This window comes from Hyla sarda, chromosome 5, assembly GCF_029499605.1.
Source record: "Hyla sarda isolate aHylSar1 chromosome 5, aHylSar1.hap1, whole genome shotgun sequence".
Taxonomy (NCBI): domain Eukaryota; kingdom Metazoa; phylum Chordata; class Amphibia; order Anura; family Hylidae; genus Hyla; species Hyla sarda.
In genome coordinates, this window is record NC_079193.1 from 238744431 (window position 1) to 238769281 (window position 24851).

The window sequence follows — 24851 nt, forward strand, 5'->3', positions numbered from 1 at the left end:
TCTGATAAAAGAAGTGTTCTCCTGTTATTCAATGGATGTAACTGTAAGCTCTTATATGGTCTGTACTGTTGATGTGTACCTATATAGGGGCACTGTAAGTGTAAATCTTGGTATTTTTATTCAGTAACAGTGTTGGGGGTATTAGTCAATCTGTGGCAGTATTATTTGTCCCTTGTATACTGGAATTATTGGTCTAATCTTTTGGTCAGATTTGGTCAGTAACATGATGATGATGGAAACATATGATGGAAATATGTATGGTGATAATATTCCTCCTTGTATACTGGAATTATTGGTAATGTTGGTCTCAGTATACAGGATTTGGTCAGTAACAGTATGTTGGTTATATGTATGGTGATAATATTTTCCCTTTTATACTGGTATTATTGGCAATACTGTATAACTCTCAGTTTAGATGATTTGGTCCGTAACAGTATGATGATAATATGTATGGTGTTAATATTCCTTTTTGTATGCTAGTATTATTGTTAAATATAGTGGTATTGGTATGTGTATATATATATATATATATATATATATATATATATATATATATATATATATAAAGGGCTGCACAATTTGGGGAAAATGTACGATTATGGAGATAAATATCGCAATTTCGATATGCGATTGCGATGAAATAAACAAATGGTAAAATCCCCCCCAGTTCATATGTAATCCAATTCGTACAATGACTGAACATAAAATGGAGGGAATTGGATACAAAATGAGGAGAAATTAGCTTAATTCCTCCTCCACATTTCATGTGCCTGGCCTAGTCTGCACACTCTCCGGCGTTGTTGCATTGCTCTATGATTCAGCGTAGCTGCGTGGGAAGGAGCACTAAGGGAGTGTTTAATGCTACACAGTGCACTTCTCAGTAAAAATGACAGATTTTCTTTATTCTTTTTTAATATAATACCTAAAAATTTGATCTGTTTGTAAAAAATTTGTATGTCTAAAATTGTCCTCTTCTGACCTGTATTATCTTCTTCTTTTTCTGTATACAGGGCTGTATGAGGGCTCAATATATGATGGTATTTTTTTTATCACGTTTTATAAAAAAATTTTCTGGTATGTGAAATTAGCAATCCTGGTTTGGGTATTTTTTTTTACATTCACGCCATTGACCGTGCAGTTTAATAACCATTATATTTTCATAGTTCAAGCATTTACGCATGCGGCGATACCAAATATGTTTATTTTTGTTTACATTATTTATTATTATTTATTACCTTTGCTTTTTCCTTTTTTTTTTTTTTTATTACATTTTTTAGTCCCCATAGGGCAGTGTTTTCCAACAGTGTGCCTCCAGCTGTTGCAAAACTACAGCATGCCTAAATTCAAAGGCTGTCCGGTCATGCTGGGAGATGTAGTTTTGAAAAAGCTGAAGGAACACTGTTTGAAAACCCTTCCCTATGGGGACTACACTACTAATTAATTAGTAATTCTTGCAGACACTGATCAGTTTTATGCCATTGCACAGCATTGATCAGTGTTATTGGAGTGCCGATTGGACGAGGTGGAGGCAGGTAGGGAACCTCCACTCGTTCTCTCAGCTGATCGGGACCCCGCAGGTTTTCCTGATCAACTCCACTGAGCTACTGGAGCATTAAAGGCCAGGCGCATTAAAGGGTTTATGCTGGACATCACCCGGATTAGCCAGCATGAAGAGAGCTCAGCTGCACGGCCAGTTGTGGTGGGAGGAGACACAGTGAGATGCACAATAAAGGGGCCGGGCCGCACTGCAGCACAGCATAATGCCATGCCTGAAAATGGAAGCTGCTAGCTAGCACAATGACACAGTGCTGTGGGGCTGGTATGCAATTATTTCCAGGGCTGATTTTTATCCCCAGTCTGGCCCTGGAGACCTGGTTAACGAGATGGGAATATCCAGTTGAACAAACCAGTTTATGTTTTATATTTTAGATCTTTCAACATAGCCCCATTTTGCTTTAATGGCAATGTTGCACACTCTTGGCATGCGGCAGTCACCTGAAATTGTTTTTCAAATTAACATGTATGCCTCATAAAGAGTTAAAGGGGTACTCCGGGGAACTAAACCCATAGCCCATTCTTTCCCTCTGCTCAACCAATTTAATTGTCTAAATATCATTCATTAACTATATAGAGCAGTTTCCCTTCTTTGATTGTCACTTACATGCATGAAGTGAGGGAATGACATCATCCAGCCATCCACTCTGTCTCTGTCCAAATCCCTCTATGAAAGCAGCCCCCACCCTCCGTAGAGACACAGAACAAGTGGTTTCTGCCCTGCACTGTTAAAGGAAAACTGTCAGCAAGTTCACCCACACTAAACCCAATACAATGGGTTATAGTGTGGGTGAACAGGAGTCCATACAGGGGTAACTTAAATTTTTTTTGTTGGGTTGCCGCTGAGTTTTCATCCTGTAAACTCCCGTAATTCACCCCCTTAGTTGCGCTCCGGAGGCATGTCCCCCGCCGGCAGTCATACTTTGGGTCCCGGAGGGAGGTGCCTAAGCCCACCCCCCTTATTCGCATATGCATTTCTTCAACTCCGCGTCCTAGTGATGTGGAGTCACATGCCCCCTGAGCGCTGCGCTCTGTATGTAGAGTGCATGCGCTGAAGATCAGCTCTCATGTCCTGATCACGTGAGAGCTGTGCATCCCCGGAGAGCGCTTTGCGCAGTGTAACTGCGCATGCGCTGGGCCCTCGCTACACAAGTCGGGAGTAGCGAGGGCCCGGAACATGTGCAGTTACACTGCACTGAGCGCTCTCAGAGAACGCATGTGGTGACTCCACGTGGAGTTGAAGAAAATGCATATGCGAATAAGGGGGTGGGCTTAGGCAGCTTCCTCCGTCGGGGGACATGCCTGCAGAGCGCAACTAAGGGGGGTGGTTTACGGGACTTTACAGGACAAAAACTCGGCGGCAACCCAACAAAAAAATGTAAGTGACCCCTGTATGGACTCCTGTTCACCCTTACTATAACCCAGTGTATTGGGTTTATTGTGGGTGAACTTGCTGACAGTTTTCCTTTAAGTAATGTTCTCTTTAGTTCTGAGAACTCGGAGGTGTGTGTAGCCTCAGCCAATCACACACAAAACTTCTCTCTTCTGCACAGAGCAGGAGGGTGAGTGAGGGCTGCTCTCAGAGAGTGAGTTGGCTAGCAGAGCTGCAATGATTGCCCAGAGATGTAGGCAAGGGGAGGAAAGGAGGGTAAAAAATATCAAGCAGCCAAAAAAGACATTAGGGGCCACAGAAGTCATGCACATCAGGCAGGATCATTTACAAGGAACATATCTACATTGTGTGGTGGCTTTGGAGCTTTGGACCGGGGCCCGCTTCTTAAATGACTGTGCATTCAGCTTATCACCGGCAGAGGCGGGAAATCACTACGACCAGCGATACTTGACGTTTCGAGCCTAAGAAGCACAGAGACCAGCAGCGGAGGAATGGGACGCCAATACCGGAGCAACGGGGGAACGTAGGAAGGTGAGATAAAGTTTGTTTTATTTGTTTTTGCAGCCCGGGCACAGGGGGGGCATAAAAGTGTTATGCTGCATATCTCCTTTAACCCCTTTCCTAATAAAAGATAGAATTATGGGTCAGTAGGTGGAAAATTTAAAGCATTATGATTTTTAGAAATCGAGGTGGAAAAATAGAAAGTGCAAAAATGTAAAAAAAATAAAACTGATGCCCTTAACCCCTTGGGGACGGAGCCCATTATGACCCTAAGGACGGGAGCATTTTTTGCAAATCTGACTACTGTCACTTTAAGCATTAATAACTCTGGAATGCTTTTACTTATAAATTTGATTCCGAGATTGTTTTTTTTTTTCGTGACATATTCTACTTTATGTTAGTGGTAAATTTTCGGCGATACTTGCATCCTTTCTTGGTGAAAAATTTGAAAATTTCATGAAAAATTTGAAAATTTAGCATTTTTCTAACTTTGAAGCTCTCTGCTTATAAGGAATATGGATATTCCAAATAAATTATATATTGATTCACATATACAATATGTCTACTTTATGTTTGCATCATAAAATTGATGAGTTTTTACTTTTGGAAGACACCAGAGGGCTTCAAAGTTCAGCAAAAATTTTCAAATTTTTCGCAAAATTTTCAAAATCGGAATTTTTCAGGGACCAGTTCAGTTTTGATGTGGATTTGAAGGGTCTTCTGGTTAGAAATACCCGATAAATGACCCCATTATAAAAACTGCACCCCTCAAAGTATTCAAAATGACATTCAGTAAGTGTGTTAACCCTTTAGGTGTTTCACAGGAATAGCAGCAATGTGAAGAAGAAAATTCAAAATCTTCATTTTTTACACTGGCATGTTTGTAGACCCAGTTTTTTAATTTTTACAAGGGGTAAAAGGAAAAAAATCCTCTAAAAATTTGTAACCCAATTTCTCTCGAGTAAGAAAATACCTCATATGTTTATGTCAAGTGTTCGGCGGGCGCAGTAGAGGGCTCAGAAGCGAAGGAGCAACAATGGGATTTAGGAGAGTGAGTTTTTCTGAAATGGTTTTTGGGGGGCATGTCCCATTTAGGAAGCCCCTATGGTGCCAGGACAGCAAAAACCCCCACATCGCACACTATTATGGAAACGACACCCCTCAAGGAACGTAACAAGGGGTACAGTGAGCCTTAACACCCCACAGGTGTTTGACAACTTTTTGTTAAAGTCGGATGTGTAAATGAAAAAAAAATATTTTTCCACTAAAATGCTGGTTTTTCCCCAAATTTAACTTTTTTACAAAGGGTAGTAGGAGAAAATGCCCCCCAAAATTTGTAACCCCATTTCTTCTGAGTATGGAAATACCCCATGTTTGGACGTCAAGTGCACTGCGAGCGAACTACAATGCTCAGAAGAGAAGGAGCGCCATTGAGCTTTTAGAGAGATAATTTGTTTGGAATGGAAGTCGGGGGCCATGTGCATTTACAAAGCCCCCCGTGGTGCCAGAACAGTGGACCCCCCCACATGTAACCCCATTTTGGAAACTACACCCCTCACGGAATGTAATAAGGGGTACAGTGAGCATTTACACCCCACTGGTGTTTGACAGATCTTTGGAACAGTGGGCTGTGCAAACAAAAAAATTTAATTTTTCATTTTCACGTACCACTGTCCCAAAAAACTGTCAGACCCCTGTGGGGCGTAAATGCTCACTGTACCCCTTATTACATTCCGTGAGGGGTGTAGTTTACAAAATAGGGTCACATGTGGGTATTTATTTTTTTGCATTTATGTCAGAACCGCTGTAAAATCAGCCACCCCTGTCCAAATCACCAATTTCGGCCTCAAATGTACATAGTGCGCTCTCACTCCTGAGCCTTGTTATGCGCCCGCAGAGCATTTTATGCCTACATATGGGGTATTTCCGTACTCAGGAGAAATTGCGTTACAAATTTTGGGGGTCTTTTTTTCCTTTTACCTCTTGTGAAAATAAAAAGTAAAGGGCAACACCAATTTTTTTTTTACACTAACAGGCTGGTGTAGACCCCAACTTTTCCTTTTCATAAGGGGTGAAAGGAGAAAAAGCCTCCCAAAATTTGTAGTGCAATTTCTCTCGAGATACCCCATATGTGGCCCTAAACTGTTTCCTTGAAATACGACAGGGCTCCAAAGTGAGAGAGCGCCATGCGCATTTGAGGAATAAATTAGGGATTGCATAGGGGTGGAAATAGGGGTATTCTACGCCAGTGATTCCCAAACAGGGTGCCTCCAGCTGTTGCTAAACTCCCAGCATGCCTGGACAATCAGTGGCTGTCCGGAAATGCTGGGAGTTGTAGTTTTGCAACAGCTGGAGGCTCCGTTTTGGAAACACTGCTGTACAATACGTTTTTCATTTTTATTGGGGGGGGGGGGGGGACAGTGTAAGGGGGTGTATATGTAGTGTTTTACTCTTTATTAGGTGTTAGTGAAGTGTAGTGTAGTGTTTTTAGGGTACATTCACACTGGCGGGTTACGGTGAGTTTCCCGCTAGGAATTTGCGCTGCAGCAAAAAATTTGCCGCAGCTCATACTTGAATCAGGAAACTTGCTGTAAACCTGCCCGTGTGAATGTACCCTGTACGTTCACATGTGGAGGGGGGCAAACCTCCAGCTGTTTCAAAACTACAACTCCCAGCATGCACGGTCTGTCAGTACATGCTGGGAGTTGTAGTTTTGCAACAGCTGGAGGCACACTGGTTGGAAAACCTTCAGTTAGGTTCTGTTACCTAACTCAGTATTTTCCAACCAGTGAGCCTCCAGCTGTTGCAAAACTACAACTCCCAGCATGCACGGTCTGTCAGTACATGCTGGGAGTTGTAGTTTTGCAACAGCTGGAGGCACACTGGTTGGAAAACCTTCAGTTAGGTTCTGTTACCTAACTCAGTATTTTCCAACCAGTGAGCCTCCAGCTGTTGCAAAACTACAACTCCCAGCATGCACGGTCTGTCAGTACATGCTGGGAGTTGTAGTTTTGCAACAGCTGGAGGCACACTGGTTGGAAAACCTTCAGTTAGTTTCTGTTACCTAACTCAGTATTTTCCAACCAGTGTGCCTCCAGCTGTTGCAAAACTACAATTCCCAGCATGTCTGATCACAGAAGGGCATGCTGGGAGATGTAGTTATGCAACAGCTGGAGGTACGCAACTACAACTCCCAGCATGCCGAGACAGCTGTTTTCTGTGTGGGCATGCTGGAATTTGTAGTTTTGCAACATCTGGAGTGCTACAATTTAGAGACCACTGAACAGTGATCTCCAAACTGTGGACCTCCAGATGTTGCAAAACTACAACTCCCAAACAGCAAACAGCTGTGTGGGCATGCTAGGAGTAGTAGTTTTGCAAGATCTAGAGGGCAGTATAGAGATCACTGTGCAGTGGTCTCTAAACTGCAGACCTCCAGCTGTTGCAAAACTACAAATTCCAGCATGCCCACACAGAAAACAGCTGTCTGGGCATGCTGGGAGTTGTAGTTTTGCAACATCTGGAGGGCTACAGTCTAGAGACCACTATAGTGGTCTCAGACTGTAGCCCTCTAGATGTTGCTATGCAACTACTCACCGGCTTCCGTCGCATCCGGGAGCCGTCTTCTTCTGCCGCACGCAGATCTCTGTCGCCGACCGCCGATCCCCGTCGCTCCGCTGCCTCAGGAGGGGTAAGTGGACTCCGGCGCCGCTCCTCTTCGTTTTCCCTGTTCTGCCCCGCCTATTGTGGGAGGGCAGGACGGGGAAAACGAAAGTAAACCCCTCCGCCCCAGATCTGCTATTGGTGGTCGCGTCTAGACCACCAATAGCAGAGATAGGAGGGGTGGCAACTCTGCCACCTCACTCCTATCGCTTTAGGGGGATCGTGGGTGTCTTAGACACCCGCGATCCCCCTTCTATTCCGGGTCACCGGGTCACCATAGACCCGTAATGACCCGGAATCGGCGCAAATCGCAAGTGTGAATTCACTTGCGATTTGCGCCGATCGCCGACATGGGGGGGTCTAATGACCCCCCTGGGCATTTGCACGGGGTGCCTGCTGATAGATATCAGCAGTCACCCCGGTCCCCGCCCGGCGCGCGGCGGGGGCCGAAATTCCCACGGGCGTATGGATACGCCCTTCGTCCTTAAGTACCAGGACGCAAGGGCGTATGCATACGCCCTTCGTCCCCAACAGGTTAAGGGGTTAATCGCCTCATTCATGGTTCTCAAACAAAAAATTCCTCTATTCAAAATCACAGGATCTAGGTTATCTCTGGTTCAGACTCCAGTGGTCAGCTGAGCTGAACCAGTTACTCTTTGCTCAGACTACCTCTACTTAAAGGGGTACTCCGGTGGAATTTTTTTAAAATCAACTGGTGCCAGAAAGTTAAACAGATTTGTAAATTACTTCTATTTAAAAATCTTAATCCTTCCAGTACTTATCAGCTGTTGTATCCTACAGAGGAAGTTCTTTTCTTTTTGAATTTCTTTTCTATCTGACCACAGTGCTCTCTGCTGACACCTCTGTCCATGTCACGAACTGTCCGGAGCAGGAGAGGTTTGCTATGAGGATTTGCTTCTACTCTGGACAGTTCCTGACATGGACAGAGGTGTCAGCAGAGAGCACTGTGGTCAGACAGAAAAGAAATTCAAAAAGAAAAGAACATACAGCAGATGATAAGTACTGGAAGGATTAAGATTTTTAAATAGAAATAATTTAGAAATAATTTTAATAATTTAAAATCTGTTTTACTTTCTGGCACCAGTTGATTTGGTAAAAAAAAAAAAAGTTTTCCACCAGAGTACCCAGGGGTTATCCAGGAAAAAACTTATTTTTCCATATCAACAGGCTCCAGAAAGTTAAACAGATTTGTAAATTACTTCTATTAAAAAATCTTAATCTCATCCTTCCCAGTTCCCTTCCTAAGCCCTCTGCTCACCTGTTACACCATATGCTGATAGCGGCGCGTGCTGGAATTCCGAGATTGTGGCATTCCACTCAACCCCCCACGTTTTCGTCCTTGCTTCAGGAACTTTCCCGTGTCTGGAGGAGGTACTTGCTGACTCTAAGCACCAACACGATAAATGTAGATCCGTTTGGGGCCCTTGGCTCTCATTCATGTCATCACCAGAGTTTGGCACCTTGCACTTGAGACCCTGACGTTACTGGTGTGGACTTTCTGTCTGCTGCTCTACTGATGCTGTCACCGATCTGGAGAAGGACCGTGCTGACCCGGACTACGAGGTACATACTCACGTGAACCACCTGCCCCTACTTTCCTTTCCTCTCTCCTTTTTCTCACACCCAGTTTCTGCTATTCTCTCTTTTTTCCTCCCTCTCTCTGTCTCTCTCTCATTTGACACTTAAGATTTGGGCGTATTATGTTGTCACCTTGCCTCTCTGGGCCTGTGCCCTGGCGTCCCTGTGCTTTGTAAGGTGACTAGTCGGATCCAGAACTTAGCTGTGGTTTTCCTACACGCTTATTCCGAAGGAGACACTATCAGATATGGAGAGACTGTTCTGCATATGTTATTTAATACTGGATGTTTATTGCTTGTTATTATTATTGGAAAATAATAAAATCTTATTTTGAAAAAAAAAATCTTAATCCTTTCAGTACTTATGAGCTGCTGAAGTTGAGTTTTTCTTTTCTGTTTAAGTGCTCTCTGATGACACGTGTCTTGGGAACCGCCCAGTTTAGAAGCAAATCCCCATAGCAAACCTCTTCTACTCTGTGCAGTTCCCGAGACAAGCAGAGATGTCAGCAGAGAGCACTGTTGCCAGACAGAAAACAACAACTCAACTTTAGCAGCTGATAATTATTGAAAGGATTAAGATTTTTTAATAGAAGTAATTTACAAATCTGGTTAACTTTATGGAACCAGTTGATATAAAAAAAAAAAAAAGGTTTTTCCTGGAATACCCCATTAATATGAACTTGCTCTCCTGAATTAAGACTAGGTGAAACCCCTCCCTAGACAGAAGGTGATTAGTGGCTGAGCAGGCACTTCCATGTCGAGATGTCACCAGGAAGTGGTAACCAAGCAGTACTGGGCACTAATTGCAGCAGGTGAATACATTTTTTTTTCCCACTAGTCTGGTAACTATTAAAAATTAAGAAAAATGCTGGACAATCCTTTTTTAATTTAAATTAAATCATAGTCAGTATTTTAAAGATACATAAACACGAAATGTCATTTGGCATGCTCAAAAAAATAAATGCACATTTTACATGAATATATGCAATTTTTATTCCTGCAGTGTCTTAATGTACTACTAGTCTCAAGGGACATTTTACAAGCCAGGTTGTAATCACATATCATGCGCATACCAAGTCATAAATGTGTCTCTTGAGCTTTAGATTTTCCAACCTGATGTATGTATACATCCTTAATGTCCCTTTTATAGTGTGATATATGATACAGTCATGTCGTAACGTTCTATTATATTTATCTCAGCTTGTCTACCTAAATCATTAGCATTTATTGAAATGTGTAACCCGTAAGAAGTCAAGGAATTCACGCAGGCTAAAATGCAGAGTAACAGTTCTGATCATTTTTATTACGTGTCATAACACAGCATGTTTTTACTTGAAATATTTTGTTATAGCTGTGAAAAGATTATTGTGTAGCAATTGGAATATTTTTTCAGACTAGACATAATGTTTACTTTATGCCAGATGTAGTCTGATTCTGCAATATGAATGGAAACTTTATGAGAAAAAGGTGGTAAAAGTTAACAAGGTACAATACACAGCAGAATATTTCTGTCATTATCTAAACTTGCGGCATGATTTTTTAGCAATATTATTAATGCTGCAATCTTGTTTCATATATGGTGCAAGCAGAATGGTCCATTGTATTAATAGTGACCTGTCGGGTTTTACCACCCTTAAGTGGTCCCAGCATTCCCTAGGTCAGGGGTACTCTGCTACTTTTTGTAAGGGGCGCTTATCCAGGTCTGCCATCAGATGAATGTCCGAGCTGAAAGCTAAGGCTTGGTTCTTACCTAGCAGCCATAGAAGAAAGAGGCGCTGTCTGCTGCAGAACATCATTATTACCTCAATAATAAGTCACCGGATAAAAAGAGCTACTTAAAGGGGTATTCCAGGCAAAACCTTTTTTATATATATATATCAACTGGCTCCGGAAAGTTAAACAGATTTGTAAATTACTTCTATTAAAAAATATTAATCCTTCCAATAGTTATTAGCTTCTGAAGTTTTCTGACTAACTGCTCAATGATGATGTCACGTCCCGGGACGTGAGTCATCAGAGAGCAGTTAGACAGAAAACAACAACTCAACTTCAGAAGCTAATAACTATTCGAAGGATTAAGATTTTTTAATAGAAGTAATTTACAAATCTGTTTAACTTTCCGGAGCCAGTTGATATATAAAAAAAAAGTTTTGGCCTGGAATACCCCTTTAATGGCATAGTTGTTTCTTCGAATATGTATGCCAATAGGAAGTTTCCAGGGACTAGCAGCACTAGTGCTTCCAATACTAGATTACTTCATAGTACTAAAACAACATATATATTGAGTATTCTTTTGTTATCATCTTATTATGTGTGTTTAGATCAGTTTTACTGCTGAGATTTTTTAATATATGTAATTTACAAATCTGTTTAACTTTCCGGAGCCAGTTGAGATATATATATATAAAAAAGTTTTGGCCTGGTATACCCCTTTAAGTGTGGAGGATGTAAAACTACTGTTCCCTGTATGACCTGAATGCTGCCATACACTGTGCCCCTAATATATTACTGCCACACACTGATCACCTTAGTTTAACCCCTTGAGGAAACAGGAATTTTCCTCCTCGCCTTCATATAATTTCAGTGGGTATCAAAAGTTTGAGCACCCCAGGTAAAAATTTGTATTAATGTGCATAAAGAAGCCAAGGAAAGATGGAAAAATCCCCAAAAGGCATCAAATTACAGATTAGATTAGATTTTCAATTATGTTGAGGTCAGGAGATTGTGAAGGCCACGGCAAAAGCTTCAGTTTACGCCTCTTGATGTAATCCCCGTGGATTTCGAGGTGTGTTTAGGATCATTATCCATTTGTAGAAGCCATCCTCTCTTTAACTTCAGCTTTTTCACAGATGGCATCAAGTTAGCATCCAAAATTTGCTTAAAATTTATTGAATCAATTTTTCCTTTGACTCCTGAGATGTTCCCTGTGCAACTGGCTGCAATACAACCCCAAAGCATGATTGATCCACCCCCATGCTTAACAGTTGGGCAGAGGTTCTTTTCATTAAATTCTGTCCCCCTTCTTCTCCAAACGTACCTTTGCTCATTCCAGCCAAAAAGTTCAATTTTAACCTCATCGGTCCACAGAACTTGTTTCCAAAATGCATCAGGCTTGTCTATATGTTCATTTGCAAAGTTCAAACGCTGGTTTTGTGGTGAGGACATAGAAGAGGTTTTCTTCTGATGACTCTTCCATGAAGACCATATTTGTACAAGTATCTCTTTATGGTGGAATAGTGTACCACAACTCCAGTGTCTGCCAGATCTTTCTGGAGGGATTGTGCAGTCAAACGTGGGTTTTGAATTGTTTTCTCACAATCCTGCGAGCTGTTCTGTCTGATATTTTCTTGGTCTTCCAGATCTTGGTTTAACTTCCACTGTTCCTGATGACTGCCATTTCTTAATTACATTCCGTACAGAGGATATTGACCTCTGAAAACGTTTTGCTATCTTCTTATAGCCTTCTCCAGCTTTGTGAGCGTCAACTATTTTCAGTTTCAGATTTCTAGACAACTGCTTAGAAGAACCCATGGTGCTGATTGTTGGGGCAAGGTCAGATGAGTCTGGGCATTTAAAACCTTTGAGATTGACATCACCCTGTCTTCCCAGATGATGATTGAGAACAATCTATGACACTGGCAGGTCTCAGCTTTGCAAAGGGGGCAGTGCATGCTATAAATTCTGCAGGGTGCCCAAACTTTTGCAGATGCCATTTTTTTTTCTGTTATTTTGAAAGTGTAAATGATGAAATAAAATCTAACTTTTGTTGACATATTATAAGAATGTCTAATCTGTAATTTGATGCCTTTTGGAGATTTTTCCATCTTTCCTTGGCTTCTTTATGCACATTAATATATATTTTTACCTGGGGTGCCCAAACTTTTGATCCCCACTGTATAATGCTTTCAATATGAGGGCTTGTGTTCTGCACCACCAGTTGTACTTTTTAATTACATCAATCAGTTCACCACATAATTAACAAAAAACAACAAAGAATTATTTGTGGGGCAAAACGGAAAAAAAGTTTCACCCAAAAGTTACAAAATGGCTTTTTTTTTCTACGCAGTGCACTTTTCGGTAAAAATTAGACATTGGTCCTAATTTACTATTGTAAACCCGACATGTTTTGTTGGGTTGTGCGACAGATTCTGGTATATTGCACCAGAAATTCTGTCTGCACCAGAATTTGTGCCAGAATTGAAGAAAACCCAACCAACGATCCATTTTACTGATAGAACCCAAAAATGGGGCATGTCCTAGAGATTTTCGAAAAATCCCAACATATTTACTAAGGTTTCCACAGAAAATGTGGTGGATTTGAGCTAAGGAAAACCCTACAGATCAGAGCATGTGTTAAAAAAAAATGCAGGGAAAAAGTGCAAAATGCAGGGAGACATTAGTAAATACCGTGGAAAAATTTCTGTTGGGGAAAAAACAAAAAGAAAACTCCACTCTAAGTAAATCAGGGCCATTGGGGCAGATTTATCAAAACCTGTGTAGAGGAAGAGTAGTGCAGTTGCCCAACCAATCAGATTGCTTCTTTCATTTTTAAAGAGACCTGTGAAATATGGAAGAAGCAATCTGATTGGTTGCCATGGGCAACTGCACCGCTCTTCCTCTACACAGGTTTTGATAAATCTCCCCCATTATCTTTATTCTGTACAATTACAAGATACCCAATTTATATAGAGGCTTTATTTTGTTTTACCCCTTTAAAAAAAAAAAAAATTACCGTATATACTCGAGTATAAGCCGAGTTTTTCAGCACGATTTTTCGTGCTGAAAACACCCCCCTCGGCTTATACTCGAGTGAACTCTCCGCCCTCAGTGGTTTTCAACCTGCGGACCTCCAGATGTTTCAAAACTACAACTCCCAGCAAGCCCGGGCATCCATCGGCTGTCGGGGCTTGCTGGGAGTTGTAGTTTTGAAACATCTGGAGGTCCGCAGGTTGAAGACCACTGCGGCCTTGGACAACATCCAGCCCCTCTCACCCCCTTTAGTTCTGTACTCACCTCCGCTAGTCGTTCCGGGCTGTCCATCTTCACCGGGGGGGGGGCCTCTTCTCCGCGCTTCAGGCCCAGCCCTGGAATAGTCACGTTGCCTTGACGACGACGCACAGGGATGTTCATGAGTAACAGCCCGGACCAGCGCATCCTAACGTCCCGCCGAGCGGAAGGGAGTACAGAACTAAAGGAGGTGAGAGGGGGGGGGGGGGGGCTGGATGATGTCGAAGGCCGCAGTGGTCTTCAACCTGCGGACCTCCAGATGTTTCAAAACTACAACTCCCAGCAAGCCCGGACAGCCGATGGCTGCCCGGGCTTGCTGGGAGTTGTAGTTTTGAAACATCTGGAGGTCCGCAGGTTGAAGACCACTGATGAAGGGATTGACAGGCGGTGATGATGAAGGGGTGGGGGGGTGGCTGATGACATGTGGTGATGATGAAGGGGGGGTGTGATGATGACAAGGAGATGATGAAGGGGGGGTGGGATAATGACAAGGGGATGATGAAGGGGGGGTGTGGGATGATGAAGGGGGGTGTGGGATGATGACAAGGGGATGATGAAGGGGGGGTGGGATAATGACAAGGGGATGATGAAGGGGGGGTGTGGGATGATAAGAAGATGTTGAAGGTAGGATGGGATAATGACAAGGGGATGATGAAGGGGGGGTGTGGGATGATAAGGGGATGATGACAGGCGGTGATGATGAAGGGGGGGTGGGATGATGACAGGCAGTGATGATGAAGGGGGGTGGGATGATGACAGGGGGGATGATGACAGGCGGTGATGATGAAGGGGGGATGATGACAGGGTGATGATGATGAGGGTGTTAATGACGGGGGTCTGGATGATGACAGGGGGATGATGTATTTCCCACCCTAGGCTTATAGTCGAGTCAATAACTTTACCTGGGTTTTTGGGGTGAAATTAGGGGCCTCGGCTTACATTCGGGTTGGCTTATACTCGAGTATATACGGTATAACTTTTTGTATGAAAATTAGTATGTTTAAAATTGGCCTCTTCTGATCCTTAATAAAGATGAGTGAGGACTTTTTTTGTGTGATCTGTAGTATTTATCCGTACCATTTTTGTTTTGATGGGGTTTTTTGATTTCTTTTTATCCATTTTTTTTTTTATGGTATATGAAGTGACCAAAAATATGCAGTTCTGAATTTTTTTTTTTTTTACATATACGCCGTTGACTGTGCGGTTTAATTAATATTTTTTTTTATAGTTTGAACATTTACGCACGTGCCAATACCACATATGTTTGTTTATTTTTGTTTACATAATTTAAAAAAAAAGGGGTAAATGGGGGAGATTTTAGATGCCACAATCAACTTTGATTGTGGCATTGAAAGAGTTAATGCCGGGCATCACCCTGATTAGCTGCCAGGACCATCCCGCTATGATGTGCGCTCAGCTCCTGAGCATGCCTCATAGAAGAGGAGCGGGTGCAGGGCGTACATTTACGCCCTGCTTCCTCAAGGTGTTAATACTGCCACACACCATGCCCCTGAATATAATACTGCCACACATTGTGCCCCCTAAATATAATACTGCCACACGCTGTGCCCCCTAAATATATTACTGCCACACACTGTGCCCCCTAAATATATTACTGCCACACACTGTGCCCCCTAAAGATAATACTGCCACACAACCTGCCCCTGAGCATAATACTGCAACACACCATGCCCCTGAGTATCACACTGCCACACACCATGCCCCTGAATCTAATACTGCCACACACTGTGCCCCAGGGTATAATACTGTCCTATGCTACATGATGCATCCAATAAAAATGTTATGTTGCCAAACACTGTGACCTGTACCGAAAAATGATGCTACTGTGCCCCCTAAAACAATGAACAATGTCTCTGTTCCCACTCAATGACTGATGCCACTTCCCTCCTATGAAACTGTGCCATGTTGCCCCTCTAATAAACTGTGGCCCCCTAATGTACTGTATAACATATGCCCCCAAATTAAGTGTGTCACTATTTACTGAAATAGTTATTTTCTGACCTGTGACTCCCCAGCTGTTGCAAACTACAACTTCCATTTTGCACAGACAGAAGATAATGAGGGGAGCAGTAGTTTTGTAACAACTGAAGAGCTTCAGGTTGGAGAACATGACAGTCCACCTGAGAATGCTACCTTGTCCGAGGTCCTGCACAGATCTGCTGCTCTGGTCTCTTCTAGTTAGGCCTAGCCAGAGCAGAAAGATGCAGGCAGTGGTCATTGCAGCCATCTGCATCATACATGAAGTGTCGGGTGGCTGGCTAGGAAACAAAGTCTGCCCTCTCTGTATCTTGATCTTTACTCCTTAAAGGGGTATTCCAGGCAAAACTTTTTATATATATATCAACTGGCTCCGGAAAGTTAAACAGATTTGTAAATTACTTCTATTAAAAAATCTTAATCCTTCCAATAGTTATTAGCTTCTGAAGTTTTCTGTCTAACTGCTCAATGATGATCTCACGTCCCGGGAGCTGTGCATGATGGGAGAATATCCCCATAGGAACTGCACAGCTCCAAGGACGTGAGTCATCAGAGAGCAGTTAGACAGAAAACAACAACTCAACTTCAGAAGCTAATAACTATTGGAAGGATTAAGATTTTTTAATAGAAGTAATTTACAAATCTGTTTAACTTTCCGGAGCCAGTTGATATATATATAAAAAGTTTTGGACTGGAATACCCCTTTAAGAACACAGCCCATTTTGGCCTTTTCATTTTTCCATCCTCGCCTTATTCAATTACAGAAAACCTTAATTTTGCGTTACTTATCCGTTCCATGACATGCTGGCGATTTTTGGGTCTCGGCCCTTTACGATGTTATTTGTATGCTCCTTTTTATTTTCTATGGATTTGTATTTCTGAAAACTTCTTCAATAAAAACTTAGTTTAAAAAAAAAAAAGAAAAAAAAAGAAAACCTTAATTTTGCAAGTTTACGACTTTATGGTAAAAATAAAAAAAATATTTATTCTGCAGGTCAATTTGATTAAAGCAGTTATACTGAATTTATATAGTTTTTCTATTATTCTACTGCTTTAAAAAATAGTCAAATAGCCGATAGCACTGATCAGATAAATATTCCAAGTGGGGACTAAAAAAAGTGTATCGCGTATACAGTGAAAGGCGTAAAGTGAAAAACAAAAATCCCAAATTATCAATTTTCAGTCACATTACATCCCAGAAAAAAAATTATAAAAAGGAATCAAAAAGTCAAACCTACTCAAGTGGTACCAATGAAAACTACAGATCAGGACGAAAAATTAGCCCTCAAATATCCCTGTATAAGAAAAAATGAAAATGTTATAGGGGGTCACAATAGGGCAATTTTAAACACTAATTATTATTATTTTTTTTTTAAGTAGTACAATAATAGAAAAGCCTGTAAAAATACATATCATTTTTGTCATATTGACCCACAGAATAAAGAGAAAATGTCAGTTTTACATAAAATGCACTGTTTAAAAACTAAAAACCCCAGAAGTTGTGGGTTTCCTATTAATTTCACACCATTAATAATCAACTTTTGGTTGTGCCATAGATCTTATGGTAAAATAAAAGGTGTCATTACAAAGAACAATTGGTTGCGTGAAAAACAAGCCCTCTGTAGATGGAAAAATAAAAGTTATGGCCAAAATTTACCGTGTCCTCAAGGCCAAAATAGTGTGTGGGGTTAAGAATTCCCTATTCTGACAACTAAAAACAAAAAAAGAAAATAGGAGAGCGGACCACAAGTTCTTCTGATAATTCAGGCATTGTCCTTATTTGTACCAACCAGTCTCCAAAAAGGAATACTATTCTTCTATATCTTTGAAGCACAAAAATGTATTAACAATACTCACAGTAAAACAAACATATTTGTTTTATTGCGAGCAGTTAATAAATTTATGTAATTCAAAGATATAGAAGAATAGTATTCCTTTTTGGAGCCTGGTTGGTGCAAATAAGGACGACGGCTACATTATCAAAAGATCATCAGTGAGGGTTGGGAAGGATTTCCTTTTTTTTTCATAGGAAAAGAAAGGTGATTTTATTTTTTTATTAGGGAAGGGTCTTTTATATATTTGCATTTTTTTTTTGTTTTTGTTTATATATTACACTTTCTAGTTCCCCATAGGGCTCTGCCAGGCTGCATCATTGTAAAATCAATCTGGAGTCAGGTAAGGGGACTTTCCACTGTTATTTTAGCTAATTGAACCTCTGCAAACTCATTGCAGGGGTCCAATGAGCACTACTGAGCTACCACCATTTTTTTCTTAGAGTCTGTGATTGCCATTGATCACAGCATCTAAAGGATTAATGACAAGCAGTGACGGAATCGCCGCTCCCAGTGAGTGCCCTCGAGTTCTGCATGCGTTCCTTTACTTCTTCCAGAGAAGGAACGCTGTCCCTGTTAAATTAGTCCTGCAGGACCGACCCATGAATTATTCTTAACCTCCGTCTCCTGCCCTGGCCAGGACTGCTGGAAGTGTAGGACCTGTGATGACCTGTGAAGGATAGGAGAGATCGTGGCTGAAGGACCTGGGATGATAATGCAGAGGTGGTAGGGCTGAGCTGGAGTAGAGGTCACATGTCACCCCAGTAGTAAGGTAATTTCATAAGGAGGAGGTTTGTTGTCCTGTGTCACCCTAGAAGTAAGGTAATTACATGAGAAGGGGGGTAAATATACGTCTTGGTGCCCTGGTACTTAACGCACCAGGACGTACATTTATATACTAAGCTGCATACCAACTATGAAGCGAGCTTTCACAAGAGCTATCAGCAGCCGTGGACTTACAGTCAATGATGGAGAACAGCGATCTTGCTGTTCTCATTCATTAACCCTTCAGTGCCATAATCAATGACTATCATGGCAATCGCTGTCCCCCTAACCGACTGGCACCCCTGAAACATGTATATGGGGGTCAAATTAGTTTGTTCGCCTATCAAAAGTCCTCTCACGTGCTCCGTGTGGGTCTTGGCTTCAATCTGCTAATAAAGCCTGCTAAGCCAATAACACAGAGTAAGGGTGTGTTCACGCTGAGGAAATGTTTGTCTTGCAAGTTCTGTGAAGACGAGTTCTGGCTGGGCCGGATGGAGAAGAAAAAGGAAAGTAAATGACTCGGATCAGAGAAGACGCCACCTGTGAATCACCAGATGTAACTGTATGTTCTCACTGCAGAGCCTGTGTACAGCTGATATCTACCAAGATATGGCCACCGTATGTGGGAATATTTGTCGGAGTAGGGGGTGGTAGTCAGCTCTGTTATCTCCTTCTCAGGCTACTATGACTAGTCCTATATAAGGGTACTGTTACCCCTCAAATTGTGTTACACAATTTTTCCTATGGAAATACAAGTATGTTGTTGGATGGCATGGTTCAGAAGGGAAGGAGCAACATTTGCCCTTTGGAGAGAAAATTGGACTGGAATCGTTTTTGAGGGCCATGTTGAATTTATAAAGCACCTGTGGTGCCAGGACAGTAAGAAACCCCTCTCATGTGACATCATTTTGATAACTACTTTCCTCAATGAATGAATGTAATAATAGGGGCAGTGAACTTTTTACCATACAGGTGTTTACCCCCCCTCTAATTACACCCCCTACTTCAGCGCATTCTGATCCTCTATGGGAAAAGCAATTGTTATTATAATCCTGCCAGACACTGCTCTCTCTGAATATAACACTACCATACACGGTCCCCTTTTAACATAATACTACCACACACTGTACCCTATGAATATAATACTACCACACACTGTACCCTATGAATATAATAATACCACACACTGTACCCTCTGAATATAGTACCACCACACACTGCACCCTCTGAATATAATACCACCCACTGTACCCTCTGAATATAATACCACCCACTGCATCCTCTGAATATAATATTACCACACCCTGTACCCTATGAATATAATACCACACACTGTACCCTATGAATATAATATTACCACACACTGTACCCTCTGAATATATTACCACACACTGTACCCTATGAATATAATATTACCACACACTGTACCCTATGAATATAATATTACCACACACTGTACCCTATGAATATAATATTACCACACACTGTACCCTATGAATATAATATTACCACACACTGTATCCTATGAATATAATACCACACACTGTACCCTATAAATATACTACCAATCACTGTACCTTATGAACATAATACCACCACATATGTAGTGATGTCCAAACTGTGGACCTCCAGATGTTACAAAACTAAAAATCCCAGCCTGCCCAGACAGCTAATGGCTGTCTAGGCATGGTGGCGGCATGCTGGGAGTTGTAGTCTTGCAACATTTGGAGGGCCACAGTTTGGACAGGTAGCCTATAAAAACAGTGATGATGCAGACATGAGGAAGGAACAGTAATGGGATGGTTGGAGGAGGGGAGGGTGATGAAGACATGATGCACAGTAATGGGGGGGGTGATGAAGACATGAGACACAGTAATGGGAGGGGGTGATGAAGATATGATGCACAGTAATGGGGGGGTGATGAAGACATAATGCACAGTAATGGGGGGGGTGATGAAGACATGATGCACAGTAATGGGGGGTGATGAAGACATGGGACACAGTAATGGGGGGGTGATGAAGATATGATGCACAGTAATGGGGGGTGATGAAGACAAGATGCACATTAATGGGGGGGTGATGAAGACATGATGCACAGTAATGGGGGGTCATGAAGAGATGATGCACAGTAATGGGGGGGTGATGAAGACATGATGCACAGTAATGGGGGGGTGATGAAGACATGAGACACAGTAATGCCTCATCACCCCCCACCCTAACTCCCACATTACTGTGCCACATGTCTGCATCATCATCCCCCCCCATTACTGTGCCACATGTCTGCCTCATGTCAGTCTCTCAAACAACAATAATAACATCACACCACCACCCCCCCTCCTCTCTTCTCCCCCTCACATCTCCTTTCTTCTCCCTCTCCCCTCTATCCCCTCCATGGCTCTCCCAGCAGGGTGCACCACTCACCCCTGCTGTTCCTGACCATCCTGCTCGTTCCTCAGCGCGCTTCACTGAACAGGTATGCCTGGGACCAGTCCTGACAGCTGACGTAATAGACGTCAGCGCAGCCGTCCAACACATTCCACCCATGCCCCCCCTCTGCGTCACGTATCAGTGACAGATTGACTCCAGCCACAAGTTAACCCCTTCGGAGTCCAGCAGGGGGGCACGATTGGGTGGGTATAACAGTATTATTTCACATAGTTTCTGTGAGCTCCATCTGCACTGCAGATGGAGCTCACAGAAACAGTGACTGACACAGACAGTCGGGCGCACAGCAGGGTGTCACCCCTCATGGCACCCCCCTTGTGAGGGGCACCCGGGGCGGGCTGCCCCCCCCCCCTTGGTACGCCACTGGTGGGCATGCTGTGTTTATAAAGCCCTCATGGTGCCAGAACAGTGGAAACCCCCACAAGTGACCCACATTTTAAAAACTACAACATTTTAGAAATCACACCCCTCAAGGAATGTGACAAGGGGTGCAGTGAGCATTTATACACAGTGGGCTATGATTAAGAAAAATAAAACATTTTCATCTTCACTGACCACTGTTCCAAAAATCACCTGTGGGGTGTAAATGCTGACTGCACCACTTGTTACATTTATTTAGGGTGTAGTTTTCAAAATGGGGTCACATTTGAGTGTTTGTTGTGTTTTTTTTTTTTTTTTTTTTTTTTTTTTTTTTGCATCTCACTCCTGAGCCCTGTTGTGCTTCTGAAGAGCCCTTTATGTCCACATATGGGGGTATTTCCGTACTTGGGAGAAATTGTGTTACAATTTTTGGGGGTGCTTTTCTCCTTTAACCTCTTGGGAAAATGACAACTATGGGGCAACACCAGCATGTTAGTGTAAAAAAAAAAAAAATGTAATTTTTTTTTTTTATACTGACATGCCGGTATAGCCCCCAAGTTTTCCTTTTCATAAGGGGTAAAAGGAGAAAAGCACCCCCAACATTTGTAACACAATTTCTCCAAAGTATGGAAATACCCCATATGTGGCCCTAAACTGTTGCCTTGAAATCTGACAGGATGCTCCATGCACATTTGAGGCCTAAATAAGGCATTTGCATAGGGGTGGCAGACAGTTGCAGAGATTAAGAGGGTCCCGCATGGAGGGGACTCACATGTGATTTTAGGGCCGACTTGCAACACATAAAGTCCCAGAAATATACACCTACTCTATAGGTGGTGTATATTACTGTGACCAGCACAAGGGCAGCAACAAAGCCTATGGATTTACTGAGAGGCGAGCCCTTTTTCATGGCCATATGGTAAAGTAACGTGTTGTACAGAACACCCCCACTACAGTATTGCTTAATCTTAAAATTGAGTAGGCCGATATGCAGGACAAGCCTGTAATGCATCTGTGGTGTCCCGATACTGGACTTGGTCCCGTACCTTAGACGTGGGTCCCCATAGTCAGAGTTCCTCTGTGCTGATAGGGCTCTCTTGGTGGATAAACCTCTAGTAGCCTCCTAATGTTATTAAAACTGTATATATTTAATATATTTTATTATAGTGTAATTAATGTACAGGACCTTAGGTCATGTGATATTTAATGATTCTGTTATGCGAAGGTTAAGGACCTTTGGGTCATGTGATAGGTCATGTGATGTACCATAATGCTTTCTATTAGGACTGACAGGTTTGTGGAACCAATAAGCTTTGATCCTGCCCCTTCTGTATATAAGGGCGCTGTATCCAATAATCTCTCTCTTCTCTCTTGTATCCTGGATATGAAAGAAAGCAGATCTGTTATCGCAATGACAAGACAATCTAGGCCTGAAGCCTTCCACTTCAGCCGCATTCTAAACCATGAGTTAATTAAACTCCATCCTACCAAATCCTACGTGACTACTGAACCTAAACATACCCCTAAATTCAGTGGAACAGCGTACAAAAGGAATCAAACTTATTTCCTACAAAGTCCCAGCCAACCTGTGAGGAGCCTAAATCCCGGTCCTCTTGTAAAGACTTATGTAAATTGCTTACTGCAGATTTTATGCATGAAAGTTATTTCAAGTTTATTACAATTCCGGCTGTGGACAATCCTTTATTCCTTCCTATCGCTCTTGGGATGGGTGGCGGTAGGACATATATAACTAGAGGAAGCCCTCACCCTGGCGTCACGACAATCAAGAGTTAATCCTATACCCAGCAACACTACATTGCAACACCCCTGTTCAACCCTACACCCCCCAAGCTACCACACATCCTAATCTCTGCTGCACTGATGGGGGTCCATCGATTGGGCCTGGACAAAAAAGCATTGGAGTGCTGGGCCACAAACTGTTGGCCGAACAAGTTTGTTTGAGCCGCCATCAAACTGACAAAGTCCTCACTGAAAAAAAAATGTAAAAGAGTCAATGTCAGTGAGGACTTTGGTTTCCTGGACAGCCAACAAACCCAGGAATCAGTGGTCAAAATCATCTGCAACTGGGGCCCGGACGGGGTCACCTATATGGGGGACAGGGAAAATTGTACAGGAGAGAAATAAAATTGTATGGGAGTACAGGTTCCCTATTATGGGGAACAGGAAAACTTATACAGGGGGACCTCTACTGGCATAGCCCTACAGCTCTGCCTTCTAGGAGGCTCATCATCTTTGGATGACATTGACAGACTTGGATGAAATCATGGTGTTTGTCTCCTCCGCCAAGAATACCCTACGGCTTGTATGGCAGTGTTCCCCAAACACAGTGCCTCCAGCTGTTGCAAAACTACAACTCCCAGCATGCCTGGATAGTCAATGGCTGTCCGGTCATGCTGGGAGTTGTTGTTGTGCAGCAGCTGGAGGCTCCCTGTTTAGGAAACACTGCCATACAAGCCGTTTTTAATTTTTATAGTATAAGGGGGTGTGTATATGTAGTGTTTTACTTCTTTATTTTGAGAAGGTGTAGTGTTTTGTAGTGTCTGGTGCTTTTACGGTATATACACACTGTCAAGTTTACAAAGAGTTTCCCACCACAAGTTTGAGCTGTGATGGGATTTCCATGGCGGATTTTCACTGTCAACATGCCCCTGTGTTCTAGCTGTTGCTACAACCGCTGCAAGGGCATGCTGGGAGTTGTAGTTATTCAACAGCTAAAGGCAAACAACTACAACTCCCAGCATGCCCTATGGCTGTCTGTGCTTGATGGGAGTTCTAGTTATGCAACAGATAGAGGCACACTTTTTGATAGAACAAAATGCCTCTAGCTGTTGCATCACTACAACTCCCAGCATGCACAGACAGCGATAGGGCATGCTGGGAATTGTAGCTGTTTGCCTCTAGCTGTTGCATAACTACAACTCCCAGCATGCCCTTTCAGCTGTTGTAGCAACAGTTAGAACACACAGGCGCATTGACAGTGAAAATCCGCCGTGGAAAAACCATCGCAGCTCAAACTTGTGGGGGGAAACTCTTTGTAAACTTAACAGTGTGTATAAACCCTAAAAGCACCAGACACTGCAATACACTACACGTACTCAAAATAAAGGAGTAAAACACTACATATAAACACACCCTTATACTCCCCCCATCCCCCATAAAAACAGCTTGTACGGCAGTGTTTCCTAAACAGGGAGCCTCCAGCTGCTGCAAAGCAACAACTCCCAGCATGACTGGACATCAATTGACTATCCAGGCATGCAGGGAGTTGTAGTTTAGCAACAGCTGCTGAAACTCTGTTTGGAAAACATACTATAGGGTATTCTTAGGGGAGAGGGCAAACACCATGCTTGCATCCGAGTCTGTCAATAAAGAGGAAGACCCCACTTTTCTTCTTTCTTCCTCCTCATCATCCAAAGATGATGAGCCCCCTAGAAGGTAGACCAGTAGGACAATGCCAGTATGGGGAACAGGGAAACTTGTACGGGGGACCTCTACTGGCATTGCCCTACGGGTCTACCTTCTAGGGGGCTAATCATCTTTGGACGATGATGAGGAAGAAAGAAGAAAAGTGCATGCTGGGACAATTTTCTTTGTCCCCATACAATCTTCCCTGTCCCTCTTACTAGTGACCTTGTCCCCTGTACAATTTTCCCTGTCTCCCATATAGGTGACCCTGTCTGGACCCCAGTTGCAGATGATTTTGACCACTGATTC

At 42.6% G+C, this 24851-nt stretch overlaps 1 long non-coding RNA gene across 3 annotated transcripts in view; it reads left to right on the plus strand.

Annotated features, from left to right (window-relative positions):
* LOC130273900 (uncharacterized) overlaps positions 1-24851 on the plus strand; it is a 126850-nt gene that overhangs the window by 48116 nt on the left and 53883 nt on the right. For 2 of the 3 annotated variants that reach the window (XR_008844170.1, XR_008844171.1), the window contains exons 2-3: positions 8481-8695; positions 9408-9521. This is a non-coding gene — a long non-coding RNA (uncharacterized LOC130273900). The remainder of the gene's footprint in view (positions 1-8480; positions 8696-9407; positions 9522-24851) is intronic. The other variant, XR_008844172.1, reaches the window with a different exon arrangement.